The sequence below is a fragment of the Chlamydotis macqueenii genome, chromosome 1, assembly GCF_036417535.1.
Source record: "Chlamydotis macqueenii isolate bChlMac1 chromosome 1, bChlMac1.mat, whole genome shotgun sequence".
Taxonomy (NCBI): domain Eukaryota; kingdom Metazoa; phylum Chordata; class Aves; order Otidiformes; family Otididae; genus Chlamydotis; species Chlamydotis macqueenii.
The window spans coordinates 139,507,694-139,527,925 of NC_141556.1; the positions used below are offsets into that span (position 1 = coordinate 139,507,694).

At 40.7% G+C, this 20,232-nt stretch overlaps 1 long non-coding RNA gene across 1 annotated transcript in view; it reads right to left on the reverse strand.

The window, feature by feature from the left end:
• Positions 1-239: 239 nt before the first annotated feature.
• Positions 240-20,232, reverse strand: part of LOC147602295 (uncharacterized) — a 55,407-nt gene continuing 35,414 nt past the window's right edge. The window contains exons 2-4 of the long non-coding RNA XR_015261251.1: positions 13,730-13,898; positions 8,870-8,950; positions 240-1,247 (exon numbers count right to left, since the gene is read on the reverse strand). This is a non-coding gene — a long non-coding RNA (uncharacterized LOC147602295). The remainder of the gene's footprint in view (positions 1,248-8,869; positions 8,951-13,729; positions 13,899-20,232) is intronic.

Sequence of the window (20,232 nt, forward strand, 5' to 3'; positions counted from 1 at the left end):
AATGGACTTCTCACAGGCATTTATTTTCACAACAGAAGTACCCCAAATCTTACCAACTTGAAGGGGTTAGAGAGTTGGACATGTAAATCAAATCAAATAACTATATAGTGTACTGCAGTGTGGTGTGGTGCGATGTAGTATGGTATGGTATGGTATTATATAGTGTTATTTGTACAAATCCTGACTGTCTCTAGACTCTTAAACTGCTAGGAGCCATTGAGAGCTTGTAGCTCATTTGAGATGACAAGGGCAATTAAAGACCAAATGAGACACAGCTGACCAGAATTTAATGTCAGCCAAGTCCAAAACTGAGCCTGGTTCAGAGAGAGAGTTATACTCAATCAATGTAGTTATTGAGCTATCACCAGCACAACTCTGATCTAGAATTGAAGTGCACTATCAACATAGGTAAATCATATCAACTTCAAATACTTGTGAACTGGTCTAAAATCAGTACCTCAGATTGTTAAAAACTATCTGCCTGCTTCTTGGAGAAAATTGTACAAAACTGAGATAATATTTTTTTGCAAAACAGTCACCAAATACCATTCTGCGAGGAATAAGTCTTAAGTTTTCCAAGTCAAAAGGCCATTAAAGTGACAGGAGCAACAGAAACCATGTGTTATTCAGAAACAGATTCCTTATGGTTAGTAGAAGAAATCTGTGACATATTTTACTTTTTCCAAAAGAAACTGTGAAGACTTTTTTAGAATACCATGTAGTAAATTACAGTGATTTGAAAATCATTTAACAAACTGTCTAGAGCCTCTAAAACTAGTGAATATCCAACCTTTTTTTCAATAAAAGAAATAATAGAAAGTAGTTATTTAGCTACCTGTTTTTCTTCCTTCCATCATGTGCTATACGACTCCTAAAGAACTTTCTGTTTATGTCAGAGAAAGTAAAGAGTGTTGGTGACATTGGAAAATGATATCCTTTAGATGACCAACAGGAAGAGGACATTAGTATTTCTGAAGTAGTCAATAGTAGTCAATATCATGAACAAATTACTTCACAGAACTAGTAAGGGCTGCTGTTTAATTAATGCATTGAATGAGTATCTCATCTGATTTCTTCTTTTGCAATGACAGTAGGGATGAGTTGCTTCCCCTTCAATGCAATTTCTTCTCCTTACAGTGAAGACTCTTCATTTTCTACTGTATCATACTCTCTTCACAAGCAAGTAACAGGCATTAGGTTGTTCTGTAGCCAGGACATCACTATCAGCTACTAATCTTCACTAGAAGCTGAAAACAACAAATGGAAGACAAGCAATGAGAAAGTTTTAATCCAAAGACGAAGACACCAGTGATTGATTCTAGTTTTACAACAAACCTTGAAATCTCTTAATGACTAATTTGCAGGCCTTTTTGAGGAATACTGGTAATCAAACATAGCTTCTAAGTTCTCTGCTTTCAGACAGTATGGGATATCAAAATTTCCTTCTTTCACTGGTGTTTGCTGGAAATGTTTATCTTTCTGTTGTTCAATGACTGAGTGTCTGCTTCTTAATGATTTCCTTGCTAAACTATTGCAAGTCTTCGCACTTTATGTATGAGTACAAAGTTACTTAAAAGTCTCTATTGATTAGTGGCCCTTATTGCCTTCAAGAGTTGCATTTTACAAAAACAAAAAAAAATAACTGTAACATTTTAATGACAACAAGACAAGTCCCAGATGTCATGATCGTTAGAACAGAATCTAAGATATACTTATTTATTCTTCCCAGAATATAGCAAAAGCAGCAAAAGAAGAAGTTCAAAACACAAATACACGCTAAAAGAAGAAGAAAAGAAAAAGTAAAAATACATCTCAATACCATTTTGGAGAGTAGTGATAAATACAGTTTGGTTGTTCAGCCAAGTTCCTTTTTATAGGGCACTCAAATACAACAATGATGTTCGCTTGAATAGAACTCATGTAGACAGAGCTGAACTTTTCTTGAAGCGGAAATGATTGATGATGTCTGCTATTACATGAAGGATGGGTAAGTGGCTGTGAATGCTATTTTATTGACAGTGCTTGAACCTTGACTGATCTCAGAGGAAAAACAATGGAAATATAATGTCACTTCATCACACAAGGAGCTTTCAAGACACTTAATAAATTATTTGTAACAATGTTTTACCACATGAATTTCAGACACTACTTTACTATTGTTTATTTCTTGTATTCAAATACAGACAAATTTAGTTAAGCATTGATTAACTATTCATGTTTACTGCTTAGAAAACTAATGCCCTTTGGGAACAAATACCATGTATTATTATTTTAATATGTACTTCAGACACTGAACTTTTGATGTGAGCTTTGTAGCAATGACCACTACCAGGACTCAATTGCTTTTTACACAAAAGCCCTTTGGTACAATTCTGACAACATAACAAATGGATTAAAGTGAAAATTACTTTGACAATTTCTTAGATTAAGATATTACCTCACCAGTAGTACAAATGTTACTGCAATCAAAAAGCAGACAATTGTTTTATTAAGGTGACCATGCTGGTTTTTGCAGTACTATTTCAGCTGTTAGTCATGACTGAAAAAAAAATGATTAGAAAGCTACAGGAGCTCTTTTTAGGTAAGAACTAGGCTGTACAAAATTAAATGGCATATCTTGGGGCTTCTGACAAAGTCATGCCTTAAGATTATGTCCTCCACCCATGCGAAGCTTAATTGGAATCAAATGCTAATCTATTTAAATTTCTCTTATAATCTTTCAAAGGTCAATTTGATTATGAATTGTTTTATTTTTTTGGCTTAATTTCTCTTTAGTCTATGCAGTGAACTCTAGTTGTCAGGAGCTTGTTAACAACTAAGTCAGCTGTCCGTGAACCAGAGGATGGAGCAGATGACTGGTAGAGGAGGTAATCTTCTCAGTGCTCTTGAGCTAAATCATCTTCACTCACCAGCCAGACTCTTAAGTGCATGTACAAACACTGGATGTACAATTTTGATTCCTGCTCCATACAGTAAACACAGTATCTTGCACTTCTGAACTAGTGAAGTGCTATTCCTAATATAACCACTGCACCTAGAAGTTCATACACAAAAGGAAATCTTGTTTCAGTTAGTTGTCTTTTTTTTTTTTTATGTTGTTGGTTAGGATCTTTAGCCATTCATAGTGAATTTTGGTGAGAAAAAGCTTAGGTTTTTGGGTTTTTTTTCAGAAAGCCTTTGGTTTTTCTTGCTTCCTAATTCCTTTTACTGCTGGACATTGACATCCAATACTTTTCATCTATTAGACTTTTTTATTGAGTGAGAGGTTTTGCTTCAGTTTTAAATAAAGCTTTCAAAAGATTTTAATCTCTTGATGTCACTAAGATTTAATCTGTGGACAAAAATGCTTCATTTTAATTTAATTTAACATTCAATAAAGCTGTAGATATAGATCCCCACCTCACTCCTCCCCATCTAATCTCTAGCACAGTTCTGGCTCATGCCAATGAACTCTCTCCCAGACACTACCTGAGCATAGTTATTATGGGACAAATGTTGTTCTTACTAGGTAGTACAGATGACACCACCTTTTTTTTTTCCAGTCAGGAAGCACGGTGAGAGGGAGAATATAGGGCATTTTATGAAAACATATGAATCATTTCTAGTAATGCAGATGTAACTTACAGGAGTAATTAGGGATTTAACATTGAGGACTTAAAATAAAATATTCTTAATCTTATTTTGACCTTGAAATGAGACTGTATTCTAGACAGTGATGGCTTTTACAGTGTGTGAGAATGCAGGGTTCTTCCCTGACTCTCACTCAGCCTTTTCTATTGAAGTTTACTCGATATCAAAGCAACCAGATTTTAGGAATTTTTTTTTGTTCGATTTGGTTTTTATTCTTCTTGTCAGACCAATGAATTCAATTTGAGATTAGAAAATTGGTCTGTTCTGTCTCCTTTTTCCTCTACTGTCATCATCTATAATAAGGATTCTTGAATCAGAATAAAATAGAATATCAACAAAAATAACATCTACATGAAATGGAGTAAAATCGAATGTCTTCTACAGCTGAATTAGTACTCTAGTGTTAGCTATGGTAAAAGTATACTTTTGACAACAAAGTAGTAATTATTTACACAAAGAATAGCCAGTATGTTAAATAACAAGCTCCACATTGACAGCCACTTTTCTGACTATAACCACAGTTTTCAGCAGTCCATTCTAACATTTCCTCTGACAGAAAATTCACCTAGCAGATTAAATGTAATAAGGCAAGAACAAGTGCCTTGTTCTGAAATTATCATTTGCAGTAGCACCAACATTCATAATAAAGTGGTAATAAAATTCTGCCTCTGATAGCATTTCATTGTATTTCATAGTATGTAAAATACCACAGAGACATGAAAGATTCTGCAATGTTCACAGTCATAAGTATAGGAAATCAACAAAAACCAACATATTCATGAATGCCTGTATGAAAAGGACACAAGATTTACCTTTGTACTTTCCTGTTCCTGCCTTAGTCCCTGGATAGTGGATAGTGCTAGTACCTGAGAAAAAAGCAGGAGTGCAGTTTCTCAATGACCCAGAAAGGATGATGAGAAAGAAATTGTGTGTCTAACTAACTTAAAGAAGTTTCAGTTTATAACCCCTTCACTGTCTGTTATGTGACAGGGATAGCACCTGACACAGCCTTTCCCTGCCAATATGAATGATCGTAAAGTGACACAGTTTTGGCGTCCTTGATCTATTAACCCAGATTTAGAGCAAAGGTAATGGAAAAAGTGCAGCACCATATCATATAATTTGAGGCAGGGTATATGGCTGTTGCCACAGTTGCGTTGTTCAACAGACAATTCCTGTACCCGAGCAACAGCTAGAGTCACACCTTCTCCATTGTGCCCTATATTTTGTGAAAGCTATTTTTTTTCCATCTTGACTATCCACTGAGGGCTAGGAGAGTGCTGCTTAAAATTAATTCTATACTAAGTTTTCTGTGCTCTCAACTTTCTAAAACACTGGATATTTGAAAAGAAATGGTTCACTGTTATAAGTGGATTTATGCCTCATTTTACATATGCAGAGTGTTACTCACCTGAAATACAGGTGCTTTTTTAAAATGTCTGTTCTAAAGTGTCTTGCTGTGTGAGTCTTGATACATAGTATTGAAGAGCTACTTTTTTTTTGAAATGTCAACCTCAAATTAGATAGGAGTTTATAATACTGATCTTAACTGAACAGTTTTCAACTCTCGATTTATAAATTTGTCATTTGTATCCTAAATTCAAGGAAGATCTGTAAATCAAAACTTTGAATTTAAGACTTGTTAGCATTATTTTAAAATGTGTAGTAAAAAAATGCATTTTACTGACTTATGGAGCTAGGTTTTAACTAGAGATTATGTTTAAAATAATAATTTCTAAATCAAATTCTTCTGTGGGTTTTAGCAGAAGATTTTATAAAACCTAGAGAAAATATATTATTCAAACTTTTTAAAGTGTCCATTTTGGGTATACAAACAAAAAAAAAATCAACAGGAAAAAATGCAGGCATCTATGATGTCCATTTTGCCCTTGATCTGGCCAATTTCTGGCAATATTTTTCCGTATCTTTTAAAATCTTTTACATGAGAACTAATTAGCCCTGCAAACACTGGCCAAGTTACAGCTGTCTGAATCAAGGTGTTTAAGGGCAATCTTATGAAAATTATATTTTAAAGACATCCACAGAGTTACTAGTTTTGCTGTTAATCGATCTAACAAATGAAAATAACCCAAAAAAGATTAAAAATTCAAATTATGTTTCAAAATGGTATGTTTTTTTATCCTAATTAAATAATCAAGTTAACAAAGTAATAAGAAGCTGTTATCTTAATTATAGCTTTCAGTTTATCTTAATTGAGGAATACAAGGATGTTACACTCCTGTTAAGCTTTCTGATACCAGTGAAAAGGCTGTGGAAACTACGTTTTTCTGAGAAGATTATACAACAACTTGAATGGCACATTAGGAATTTGCATTTTCTAAATACATGTAGCAAAACTCCCACATATACAGAAAAGCATTATAAAGCCATGTCCTACTTAAGTTTCCCTCTATCTGCTTTAATATATGTGCATAGCACTATAAAATTATATAGTTATTACATCTTAGTAGCATCAGAAGGAATTTATTAAAAATATACTCTCTTATTTAAAAAAAAAAAACATCATTGTAGACAATGACTAAATATTCCCAGATCAAATCAGTAGTCCTTGCCTTCTGTATACTGTCTGAATATTAACTTCAAAAGAGGTTTTTTCCTGACTGTAGAACTAAACTTAGTATATAGCAAAGCCTGGAACATTAGCAAAAGAGTTCTTCAACTACTCCAGCACTTGTAGGATTTCCTACCTATCTTGCACTGTGATTTTGTCTCTTTACAAAGTTTTCTGAATTCCTATGAGTAGAACGTTAACTTCTACTTATTGCAAATATTAAGTCATAGTGTCATAGAATCATAGAATCATAGAATCATAGAATGGTTTGGGTTGGTGTAAGAGTCGGTCAGAAGATCAGCATTGTCTCAACCTTGTCATCAAGGAGACGGCACGTCAGTGACATGGCACATGGGGGACATGGCACCTCCAGTTGGACTATGGATTTGATGTGGCCTAAAAGTTAGGCTCAGAACTTGGTATGAGTTGCTGTGAGCAGTCTGCCTGAGACAGTTGCTGCTCCCATGAGTGCAATGTGGTTTCTATGGAAGCAAGAGGTGTAACACTCCTGGAATGAGGACTGAATGGACTGTCCATTCTCCGTTGTAAGGGAAGGACCTGAGCTGCTAAGATAACCACATAGCTGCTATCAGGGAAGTTGGATGGCAACAGCTGTCTCAGAACTTTGCTCAGGATAATGAATTCTGAGAAAGGTGGAGATCATCGAAGCAAAGGAGGAGCAAGGTTTGTTACTTAGCATAAAAGGTCAACTCCTAACAATGAGACCCCTGAGCGCTCTCCCCACCAAGGATCGACATTAACATCCATTGTGAAGACCGGTGGGACACTGCCTGGATCCGGAACCATAAGGACACCTTGGACCCACGGCGGTACCTATTATCCTCTTTCCTATCTTTACTTATCTTTTCTTTCCACTCCCTTTTATCTATCATGTGCAGCTTTATGGGCAAAATAATAAAGTTTGTACTGTTTGATTGAAACCCACCTCTTTGGCATGTTCACCTTAATTTTGCACTTCAAGATTGCAGTAAAAGAACCATCACGAGTCCTGAGTGGACCATGAGAGTTGGAAAGGACCTTTAAAGGTCATCTAGTCCAAGCCGTGTGCCGTGGGCAAAGGCATCTTTCACTAGATCAGGTTGCTCAAAGCCCTGTCCAACCTGACTTTGGACACTTCCTGGGATGGGATATCCATATCTTCTCTGGGCAACCTGTTCTGGTATCTCATGACACTCATTGTAAACAATTTCTTCCTTCCATCCAATCTAAATGTACCCTCTTTCAGTTTTAAACTGTTGCCCTTTGTTCCATCACTACAGATTCAGGTAAAAAGTCTCTCTCCATCTTTCTTATAAGTCCCCTTTAAGTACTGAAAGGCCACAATAAGGTCTGCCTGCAGCCTTCTCTTCTCCAGACTTAACAACCCCAACTTTCTCAGCCTTTCCTCATATAAGAGGCATTGCAGCTCTCTGACCATTTGCATAGTCCTGCTCTAACAGGTCCATGTCTTTACTGTGCTGCAGACCTCAGAACTGACTGCAGTACTCCAGGTGGGGTCTCCCAAAAGTAGAATAGAAGACAAGAATCAATCTGTGGGCAACACTTCTTTTGAGGCAGCCCAGGGTATGACGGACTTCGTGGGCTGCAAGTGCACATTGCCGGCTCATGTCCAGTTTTTCATCCACCAGTATGATGGACATCAAATCCTTCTCCACAAGGCTGCTCTCAATACATTCATCCCTGAGTCTGTACTGATATTGGGGATTGCCACTACTCAGATGCAGGACCTTGCAAGTGGCCTTGTTCAACTTCATGAGCTTGGAATGGGCCCACCTCTCTACTCTGCCAAGGTCCCTCTGGATGGCTTCCCTTCCCTCTAGTGTACTGAGTGTACCACTCTTCTTGGTGTTATCCACAAACTTGCTGAGGGTGCTCTCAATCCCTCTTTCTGTGTCATTGATGAAGATATTAAATAGTTTTGGTCCCAGTATGGACTCTCAAGGGACACCACTGCTTACTGGTTTCCACTTTGACGTTGAGTCATTGACCTTAGCTCTTTGAATTGGCCACCCAGCCAGTTCCTTATCCATCTAACAGTCCATCCATCCCCCATACCTATCCAATTTAGCAACAAGAATGTTATGGGGGACTATACAAAAGGCCTTAAAAAAGTCCAGGTAGATAACATCAGTTGCTCTTTCCTTGTCTACTGAAACACTCACTTTATCATAGAAAGCCCTCAGATTATTCAGGCGCAATTTGCCCTTGGTGAAGCCATGTTGCTGTCTATAATCACTTCTCTGTCTTCCATATGCTTCAATAGAACTTCTGTGAGGATCTGTTCCATGATCTCCCCAGGCACTGAGGTGGGACTGGCTGGTCAGCAGTGTCCTTGTTTCTACCCTTTTTAAAAATGGATAAGATATTTCCTTTTCTTCAGTCAGAGGGGACTTTGCCTGTCTTCCATGATTTTTCAGCTGTGAAGGAGAGGGGCTTAGCAAATGCATCAGCCAATTCCCTCAGCACCCCGGGATGCATCTCATCGAGTCACGTGGACTTGTGTATGTTTAGGTGTCTTAGATGGTCTTGAACCTGATCTTCTCCTAGTCCTAGTAGGGGCCCTCTATCCTTGCTGCCTGTATAATTTGAAAAGTAGAACAGATTATGGTTCTGGAGGGAAAAAAAAAAAAATTCCAAAGTACTTGCAGTATTCTCTGAGTTCAGTGATCTTTTTTTTTGAACTTTTTTCTTCTTTTTTTTTTTTTCTCCCCTTGGATATTTTCACTACTGTCGAAGGTGACAGCAATTAAAAAAAAATAAAATACAGTTAATTTCTAGTTATATTTATCACACTAACTATATCCTAAATACCAACCAAGAATTAGCACACATTGTGGTAGAAACTGTACAAATACTTCAGTAGGTTCAAAGAGATGACATGTTGGAGAGGTAGAATAGACTGAAATATGGGAGAGGTATAATTCTCAAGCAGGGACCATAGTGTTTACCTGCAACAATGTTGTGGTTAGGTCATTTTTTTTTTAATTACATTATTTACGAGATGTAAGGAATTAGTTAGGAAGGAAGCAGTCATATAGAAAGGAAAGGGAAAATGACATTCTAGGATAGAGGAATATGCCAAAGAATTACACCCTGGCATGAAGCAAAAATTCTGTTAGAAATATGATATTAGAAAGGCACTGAGTTGAAAGCAAAACCAGAATTCTCAGATTTCTGTATTTCCACTAATTAGAATATGCTTTTGACCCTTTTAAATCTCCTTCAAAGATCATTTTATATGACAAGGGGAAATTGCTATTTGTTGGGTTTTAGAGTTACAAAAGTGTTCGTAGTGAAGGAGATAAATAAACGGAAGTTTGTTCTTATGATATACTGTGATATAGATTTAATTTGCCCATGTAATAATAACCAGAGAGGCAATTAAAGATATAATTCCATTTTAATATAGAATCATAGAATGGTTAGAGTTGGAAGGGACCTTCAAAGGTCATGTAGTCCAACCCCCCTGCAAGGAACAGGGACATCCCTGACTAGATCAGGTTGCTCAGAGCCTCATCCAACCTGGCCTTGAACATTTCCAAGGATGGGGCATCCACCACCTCTCTGGGTAACCTGTTCCAGTGTTCTATAACTCGCATTGTAAAAAATTTTCTCCTAATTTCCAATCTAAATCTACGTCCCTCTATTTTAAAACCATTAGCTCTCGTCCTGTCACAACAGGCCCTACTGAACAGCCCCTCCCCATTTTTCTTGTAGGCCCCCTTGAGGTACTGGAAGACCGCTATCAGGTCTCCCCGGAGCCTCCTCTTCTCCAGGCTGAACAGCCCCAACTCTCTCAGCCTGTCCTCATAAGAGAGGTGCTCCAGCCCTCTGATCATCTTCGTGGCCCTCCTCTGGACCTTCTCCAACTGGTACATGTCCTTCTTATGTTGGGGGCTCCAGAACTGGACACAGTACTCCAGGTGGGGTCTCACCAGGGCAGAGTAGAGGGGGAGAATCACCTCCCTCGACCTGCTGGCCACGCTCCTCTTGATGCAGCCCAGGATGCAGTTGCCCTTCTGGGCAGCAAGGGCGCATTGCCAGCTCATGTTGAGCTTCTCATCCACCAGCACTCCCAAGTCCTTCTCCTCAGGGCTGCTCTCAATCCATTCCCCGCCCAGCCTGTATTTGTGCCTGGGATTGCCATGACCCAGGTGCAGGACCTTGCACTCGGCCTGGTTGAACTTCATGAGGTTGGCACGGGCCCACCTCTCCAGCCTGTCCAGGTCCCTCTGGAGGGCATCTCTCCCTTCCAGCATGTCGATGGCACCACACAACCTGGTGTCATCAGCGAACTTGCTGAGGGTGCACTCTATCCCACTGTCCATGTCATCTACAAAGATGTTGAACAGGGCCGATCCCAACACAGACCCCTGAGGGACGCCACTCATGACCAGTCTCCACTTCAACATCTAGCCGTTGACCACCACTCTCGGAGTGCGGCCATCCAGCCAACTCCTTATCCACCGAGTGGTCCGTCCATCAAACTCATGCCTCTCTAGTTTAGAGAGAAGGATATCATGCGGGACAGTGTCAAAAGCTTTGCACAAGTCCAGGCAGATGATATCCGTTGCTCGTCACTTGTCCACCGATGCTGTCACCCCGTCATAGAAGGCCATCAAATTGGTCAGGCACAATCTGCCCTTGGTGAAGCCATGTTGGCTGTCACCAACCACCTCCTTGCTCTCCATGTGCCTTAGCATGGTGTCCAGGAGAATCTGCTCCATGACCTTGCCAGGCACAGAGGTGAGGCTGACCAGCCTGTAGTTGCCCAGGTTCTCCTTGTTCCCCTTTTTAAAAATGGGGGTTAGGTTCCTTCCCTTCCAGTCATCAGGGACCTCACCAGACCGCCATGACTTCTCAAATACAATGACTAGCGGCTTGGCAACTTCATCCACCAGTTCCCTCAGGACCCGCGGATGGATCTCATCAGGTCCCATGGACTTGTGCACCTTCAGGTTCCTTAGATGTTCCTGAACCTGCTCTTCAAGTACAGTGGGCGGTTCTTCATCCTTGCAGTCCCTGCTTGTGCCTTCCACAGCTTGGGTGGGAGACAAGAGCCCTTTTCAGTGAAGACTGAGGCAAAAAAGTCACTGAGTACCTCAGCCTTCTCCATGTCCTGGGTAACCAGGACACCGGTTTCCTTCCGGAGGGGACATACATTCTCCTTGGACTTTCTTTTGTCCCCTACATACCTATAGAAGCTATTCTTGTGGCTTTTTATATCCCTGGCTAGATTCAATTCCATCAAGGCTTTGGCCTTCCTCACCTGATCCCTGGCCACTCGCACAGCCTCTTTGTAGTCCTCCCAGGCTACCTGACTCTGCTTCCACCCTCTGTAGGCTTTCTTCTTCACTTTCAGTTGGTCCAGGAGCTCCTTGCTTGTCCATACAGACCTCCTGGCCTTTTTGCCCGACTTGTTCTTCATCGGGATGCACCTCTGCTGAGCTTGGAGGAGGTGCTCCTTGAATGTGGACCAACTTTCCTGGGCCCCTCTTCTCTCCAGGGCCTCCTCCCATGGCACTTTGCCCATCAGGTCCCTGAAGAGGCCGAAGTCCGCCTTCTTGAAGTCTAGGGCAGAGAGCTTGCCGTGTAGTTTCCTCGTTGCCCCGTGGATCTTGAACTCCACCATGTCATGGTCACTGCAGCCAAGGCTGTCCTTCAGTTTCACATCCCCCACCAGTCCCTCCCTGTTGGTGAGCACAAGGTCAAGCATGACACCCCTCCTTGTTGGCTCCTCTATCGCCTGCAGGAGGAAGTTGTCGTCCATGCATTCCAAGAACCTCCTGGACTGCCTGTGCCCTGCCGTGTTGTCTCTCCAACAGATGTCAGGATGGTTAAGTCCTCCATGAGGACCAGGGCTTGTGACCGTGAGGCTGCTCCTATCTGGCTATAGAGCGCCTTGTCTGCTCTGTCCTCCTGGCCAGGCGGCCTGTAACAGACCCCCACCGTAATGTCCCCTGTCCGTCCTCATCCTCTAATCTTGACCCATAAGCTCTCTGTCAGCTCCTCCTCCATCCCCAGGCAGAGCTCCACATACTCCAGCCGGTTGTTGATGTAGAGAGCAACACCCCCTCCTCGTCTCCCCTTCCTGTCCTTTCTAAAAAGCCTATACCCCTCCATGTTGATGCTGCAGTCGTACGAGTCATCCCACCACATCTCCGTGATGCAAACAAGGTCATAGCCCTGCTCATGTGCATGCATCTCCAGCTCTTCCTCTTTATTTCCCATGCTGCGTGCATTGGTATAGAGACACTTCAGCTGGGCCCCTGATATAGCCGACTTGCTGGCTGGAGCGACAGGAGTTCTTTTGGACCACAGTTTAAGTTCATTTGCACGTACCTGAGATCCTTCCTCAGCTTCTGGACCCTTGGTGCTGGCACTGGATCCATGCTGACAGCAGTGGGCTGAACTGTGCTCCCCCTCCCCCAGCAACACTAGCTTAAAGCCCTCCGGACGAGTCTGGCAAGCCTTTGTCCAAGCACACTCTTCCCCTTCTCAGTTAGGTGCACGCCATCTACCCCTGGCAGCCCAGGCTTCTCAAAGCATACCCCGTGGCCTAGATACCCAAAGCCCTGCCTGTAGCACCACTCCCTGAGCCACAAGTTGACTTGCCAGATACGTCTGGCCCTTTCAGGTCCCTTCCCTTCAACCACGAGGATTGACGAGAAGACCACCTGTGCCCCAGAGTCTTTGACTGTTGTACCCAGGGCCCTGAAATCCCTTTTGATATTTCTCAGCTGCTGCTGGCTGTGTCGCTGCCACCCACAAGAAACACCAGTAGTGGATAATAGTCTGTGGGCCGTATGAGGCTACGTATTCTCTCAGCGACATCCCTGATACAAGCCCCCGGGAGACAGCACACCTCCCAAGAGAGTGCATCCGGTTGGCAGATGGGTGCCTCCGTACCTCTCAGGAGGGAGTCACCCACTACTGCCACTCCTCTCTTTTTCTTGGTAGCACTAGTTATCACGCAACTGGTTGGACTACCTTGCATGGCTCCAGTGCCTCCCCCGAGGTGCTAGATCTTACTTCTTCAGTCTGCAGAGCAGCAAAATGGTTCTTCAGGGGCACCTCGGGGTTCTGGGGAAGCTTCTTCTTCCTCCTGCTGCGCCTTGCCCTTGCAACTTTCCATTCATTGGCATCTTCTGCCTGCTTGCTTACCTTGTGTGGCAGTGGGGGGGGGATTTTGATTGGTTGACTGGATGCTGTGGTTCCAGTGCAGACTGTGCCACGTATAGTATCCAAGAACACCCAAAGCAGACAATGTGGTTTATATCACAGTGGAAAGAATAGATATAAAAGTGAGCCAAGAAAACTTCTTTAGCTTTATTTTAGTTCCAACAGGAATACTAGAATTTTAACCTATTGATTTGTAAGTGTAGCAATATAACCAATGAAAGCCAACATGGATTTATTAGGACCTCTAACAAATCTTTTGAATAAAGGAGAATCAGTAAATCTAGAGTTCATCTGACAAAGCACAGCTGATTCTAGATTCCCTACCCAGTCAATATAAAGAACTAGGAATGTGGAGGGCAAAGTTTACAACATCCTGTGTGTCCAGATCTCTGTATCAAACTTCACAAAAGATAAAGATGGTGCTGAGTAAAGATGGTGTCTTTGGGGTCCAGAGTACAGCAGGGAGAATGACCATAGGTTTATAAATGATTGCCTGTGAAAAGAAAATGAAAGATTTCTGTCTCTCTAGTCTACAGATGGACACAGAAAGAGGAAAAAAAAAAAAAAAAAAAAGAAAAAAGAAAAAGGAGAGATGACTATGCAAACATGTAAAAGGCTGCTGTCATAAGGAAGGGAGTAATCAAAAGCAATGAGAACAAAGACCAAGAGGTTTAATTCACAGTCAGAGAGACTGATTTAATTTGAGAAAATCTTTCTAGTAAGAACAGTGAATTATTTTACCATATTGCCTGAAGAAGCTGTGGAAATGTTCTCATCATTTACGAAGAGGCTGTATAAACTTTTTCCAGGTATCACTTAGATATGTAAGGCATGTCCAGAAGCAGAAGACCAAAGTGGATGATCTTCTGTCAGCCCTAGTATTCCATGTTTTTACATTTTTCTATTACCTAACAATGAAACCAATTGTTCTGATAATATTATACATTGAATTAGACATATTCTGATATATATTGAATTAGGCATGTATATCTGTAGAATGTTTCCAGTAGTGAGTTATTTACATCAAGCTATGCAAGTTGGGACATTTAGGTATATCTGAGCCAAACTGAACTGAATTTCCTACACCCCACACTAACCTGGTCAAGAAGTCTGTTGTTTGCATTTCTCTCTCCTCCTCAACTGTTTTTATTCTGACTATCAATTAAACCTTCAGTGGAAAAAAATACTCCTGATTAAATTTCTATGACATAAGTTTTGATTTAGATTGATCCATGCTTCCTTTTAAAAAAAATCTTATGTCAGAAAATTCCTACCCGTTTCTGTCTACAGGTTAATGTAATCAGCTTCTGCTGTTTGATTTTTGTAGGAATACTTTTGTTGTGCACATTCCTGAGGAAAAAAATACATAGAAGAAGAAAGAAAAATACCCTGTCTATATCAAATGTCTATAAAACATTTTTCACCTTTAAAGGTCTCTGAATTATTTAAAAAATGTGGGTCTAGTCTTAAAATTATTAATGTGTTTCCTAAGCCTTGTGCTCTTTGTGTTTAATAAGGCTAACCACACATGTAATGCTAAAGCTGTGTAAAGATTTATGGAACTGAGATCTACCTGTACAGTTTTATCTCTAGAGCTAAAACACTGAAAGTTGCCTCAGATTCCTTACTTACATGGCACTGTAATTTCAGTGGAGAGTTTGAATTTCTTACCACTTCTTATCCCAAGGTTTTCTTTAAGTCTATTTGGAAAACAAAATGTAGAGTCCACTTGTAGACTACAAAAGGCATCACACATTTTCTTTTTTTTTCCTCCTGTAAAACATCCCATATAATTTAACAGATGGACTGCCAATAATGCAAATCATAATATAACACTGTAAAGGTTAAAAAGACAAATATTCCCTCTTAAAAATGGTCAAAGGAAAAATATTTTCATATAGGCTGCATGGGGTAAGATGTTTCCATGATGAAATGCAACAAGTGTCAGATTCCTGCCCTGAATTATCTGTAGAGAAAATGCTTTTTGTTACATCTGTGACATCTGTTCGTTAAAAAAAAAAAATCTTCAAGATCTCTAAGTCTACAAAATCTGTTTTTCAATCTGTTTAGTAAATAACAAAAAATATTTCTAATTTGTGAAAATAAACATACAATTTTAACAATGTTTTGTATCAACACTTATTATAATTTTGTAGGCAAATGCCAGAATTTGTGGTTACCAAAACAGTGTAAACCTGATGATAGCTGCAATATTATTTTACTTTGATAACTCCTTACTTGGTCTGCTCTGATCTTTTGCATATTTTATACCACTGCCAAAGTAAGGTGACTAGTTCCTCTTTCCCTGCAGATATTTTTAGTATACATTTAAAGTTTCCCTTCACAGTACATTATCTACCCAGAAGGTGATAAGAAAATACAATTTTCTGCTATCAATCTGCAAACCAAATGCGTCTAGTTAAGTTGCACTATTATGAGAAAAAAAAACACAGCTTGCACCTACCCACTTAGTTCTTGGATATTGGAATAATGAACTGTAGAACCATAAGGGCTTATAAAATTTTAAGTTGCCTCACAACCTTTAACTTCTCAATAGCCTAAGAAATTTTTCTGTCTTAGTTTTAAGGCAAAAGATATTATTAATCTTTCAGAAAACAAATAGTATTACTTTTATTTTTTCTGTAGGAAATAAATTTAACCATTGATAAAACTTTCCTGAACAGAAAAGGTGTTAAGAGTTGCAAAGTCTTTAGATGTTAACTGATAGGAGTATCTCCTGAGGAAAAAAAAAAAAAAAAAAGGATAGTATTTGGTTAATGATGAAAAATCTTATTAATCAATATTAGCATCCAGGTAGTAGGTTTGCAATTAATTTTTACCTATAATAATAATAATTGCATATGTAAATTAATTTATAACTTCAATGGACATAGTAGGGCAGTTCACAAACTGATGTTGCATTTATATATCATTATGTTGAAGTTTATATATGTTTTATATATACAATATATGTAAGAAGTATATATAAAGCATATTTTAATATAAATACCTATTATATATAAAGTATATGATATATATAAGATATAAATTATATACTAAAATTATATGTTTTAATGTATTTATATTTATTTTATATATTATTCTTTTCTGAGAGATACAGAGGCACCCATTTGCTGACCTGACACATTCTCAAGAGAGGTGTGCTACTTACCAGGAGCTCGTATCACAGATGTCACCAAGAAACTACCAAGCCTAATACAGCTGTTCTAGTTTTGGTTACTGAGAGGGGCCTAAGGTGGTAGCTTCTGTAGGAAGCTGCTAGAAGTTGCTCCCTTTTGTTCAGTGGACTTGGCCGGGCCTACAGTGGACCCACTGCTGGCCAAAGCCAAGCCAATTGGTAGCAAAACATTCCGTGATAATGCCTCTGCGATAACGCATTTAAGAAGGGGAAAACAGAAGAAAAAGGGAGAAGATGTGAAGCAGCTGAGCAGGGGCAGAGAGGGGGAGGTGCGAGCCTTGTAGGCCTTACCCTCTGGCCTCTTGCCAGGTGGCCAACTGGGCCTGACTTGGCCCAGCCCAGCTCAGCTGCAGGGAGTGGAGAGGAGATGAGAAGTGAATTGAATGAGATGTAAAGAGATCCTGAGAGGTGTCTGCCAGCCTGTTGTGAAGAATTTTTCTTCTGAGACAAATGGCTGCAGACGCCAAGGTCAGTGAAGAAGAAGGAGGAGGAGGAGGAGGAGTAGTAATGCAGCTCCTGGCCAACATTCCCCTGCTGCCTGTGGTGATGACCGTGGTGGAGCAGGTTGTCCCCCTGCAGCCCATGGAGGTCCATGGAGGAGCAGAGATCCACCTGCAGCCTGTGGAGGACCCCACACCAGGGCAGGTGGATGCCTGAAGGAGGCTGTGGCCTGTGGAGGGCCCACTGGGGCAGCTGTTCTGGAGGGACTACACCCCGTGGAAGAGATGACCCATGCTGGAGCAGTTTCACAAAGGACTGTGGCTCATAAGAGGGACCCCACACTGGAGCAGGGGAGGAATGCGAGGAGTTCTTCCCCCAACAATGAAGCAGCGTCGTGAAACAATGTGTGATGAACTGACCAAAACCCCCATTCCCTCTTCCCTCCTTTGCCACTCCGGTGGGGGGAAGTTAGTAGAGATAATGTTAAGCTTGGGAAGAGGAAGGGGTGGGGGAAAGTTATCTTGTTCCCTGTCTCATTCTCCTGCTAGTTTTAGTAATAAATGAATAGTTTTCCCCAAGTCAAGTCCGTTTTGCCTGTAACGGTAACTTTAAGGATTTTCTCCCTGTCCTTATCTCAAACCTCAAGCCGTTTTTCTTATATCATCTCCCCCTGTTCCCTCGGACGGTAGGGGAGTGAGAGAGAGACTGCATAATCTAGTCCCAATTGGGGCTGAGCTACGACAACAGCCCACAGAATATTATCTGCTGCTGCTATTTCATGTTGGCATAAGTGATACAGCCAGGAGCAGCCTGAAAACTATGAAGAAAGATTACAGAGCCCTGGAAGGAGCAGTAAAGTACTCTAGAGCATAGGTAGTTTTTTCATCAGTCCTCCCAGTCAAAGGGAAAGGATTTGAAAGGGCCAGTTGAATCCGACAAGTCAACAAATGTTTACAGGAATGGTGTCACAGCCAGAGATTGGCTACTTAGACCATGGGACTTGCTTTCAGAAACCTGATCTACTGAGGGGCTGATGGGGTGCACCTGACAGAAAAGTGGAAGAGCATCTTTGGCCATAGGTGACTCACAGACTAGATGCCCAAGTAAAGACGGGTGACAAGTAGTGCTCCTCAGGGGTCGGTACTAGGACTGGCCCTCTTTAACATCTCTGTTGGTGACACGGACAGTGGGATAGAGTGCACACTCAGCAAGTTCACTGATGACAGCAAGCTGTGTGGTGAAGTCAATGTGCTGGAGGGAAGGGATGCCATCCAGAAGGACCTTGACAGGCTAGAGAGGTGGGCCCGTGTGAACTTCATGAAGATCAGCAAGGTCAAGTGCAAGGTCCTGCACCTGGGTCGTGGCAATCCCAGGCACAAATACAGGCTGGGCAGAGAATGTATTGACAGCAGCCGTGAGGAGAAGGACTTGGGTGTTCTAGTGGATGAGAAGCTTAACATGAGATGGCAATGTGCTCTTGCAGCCCAGAAGGCCAACCACATCCTGGGCTGCATAGAAAGAACCATGATCAGCAGGTGAAGGGAGGTGATTCTGCCCCTCTGTTCTGCTCTTGTGAGACTCCACTTGTAGTCCTGCATCCAACTCTGGAGCCACCAACATAAGAAAGACATGGACCACTTGGAGCAGGTCCAGAGGAGGGCCATGAAGATGATCAGAAAGCTGGAGCACCTTTTCTTTGAGGACGGGCTGAGACACTTGGGGCTGTTCAGCTTGGAGAAGAGAAGGCTCCAGGGAGACCTTATATTGGCCTTCCAGTATGTAAAGGGGGCTTATAAGAAAGATGAGGAGAAGCTCTTCAGCAGAGTCTGTTGTGATAGGACAAGGGGTAATGCTTTTTAAAACAGAGGGAGGTAAATTCAAACCGGACATAAGAAATTTTTTCCAGTGTGCTTGCTGGAACCCTGGAACAGTTTGAGGTGGTGGATGCCCCATCCCTGGAAACATTCAAGGCCAGTTTGGATGAGGCTCTGAGCAGCCTGATCTAGTTGGGGATGTCCCTGCTCCTTGCAGGGGGGTTGGACTAGATGACCTTTAAAGGTCCCTTCCAATCCAACCTATTCTATGATTCATGTGAACATGTGATTCTATGATTCATGTGAACACCTTATTCACAGTTTTAATTTTCTACAGATAGTAAATGCATCATTTTGGAAATAACCTAGCAGCACAATAAAAATGCTTATTTTAATGGCTACCTGTCTGTAGGTATCTGATTACCCTCTGTAAATTTTATGTAAAACACACAGAGCACATGACTGTTATAAACCCTCAGTAATTGCTGCAAATGAATTTGCTCTATTTTAAGGGTTAGGAATTTTATTAAATATGGCTTAGATAAACCTCAGCAAATTATTTATTGGGCAATAATCCTTAAAATGAATTTACTTTTGCTTGTGGTTGACCAGTTATAGCTGTTTAACAAAGCATTTATAATAAAATAAGTACAGGCATAAATGCTGCATAAACATCAACCAAGCCATTTTAAATTAACGTAATCATCTGTTTATAACATTTGGTTTGATTCAGTGATTATAGCAGCCTTTTACAAGAAAAGAAAGCCAGCTCTTTTGTTTGATTTTATTTTGTATATGTACTTCTTGCAGGTTTATGGGGAAAATATTGAGAATTATCTCATAATTCTCCATAACCATAATAAGGTCATCCAATGAACTTGTAAGTCACAGGTTTGAAGGGTGCGTATTTTTGCCCAAGACAGGTATATGTTACAGCTGTTATTAGCTATTCTTTTGAAAAATGTCTTTGCAAGGAAGATCTTTTGTTGGCTTTGAAGAGTTAGCTCTTCTTGACTTTTACATAATTACTGTGGACAGTGAATGTCCATCAGCTGTGGTGATTCACAGTAGATGATGATGATGATACAAAGTAGACTACTACTATATTAAATATTTTCAATTGCAGTCTATTAGAAGATCCTCTGAATTTTCAGTTTATGTTAACAAATGTCAGATGATGAAATAATGTTCCACAACACTCTCTGAAATACTGAATTTTAACCATTTTGATTAATATTTTCCATGGCAAACCTCTGCCTCAGGTTGAAATTTTCTTTTGAAAAGTTCTGCTACAAATAATTAGTTTGTGGATCTGTTGCTGATGTTAACTGTTTTCTCTAAATTGTCCTTGAATTTTGGAGTAGGGATCTGGA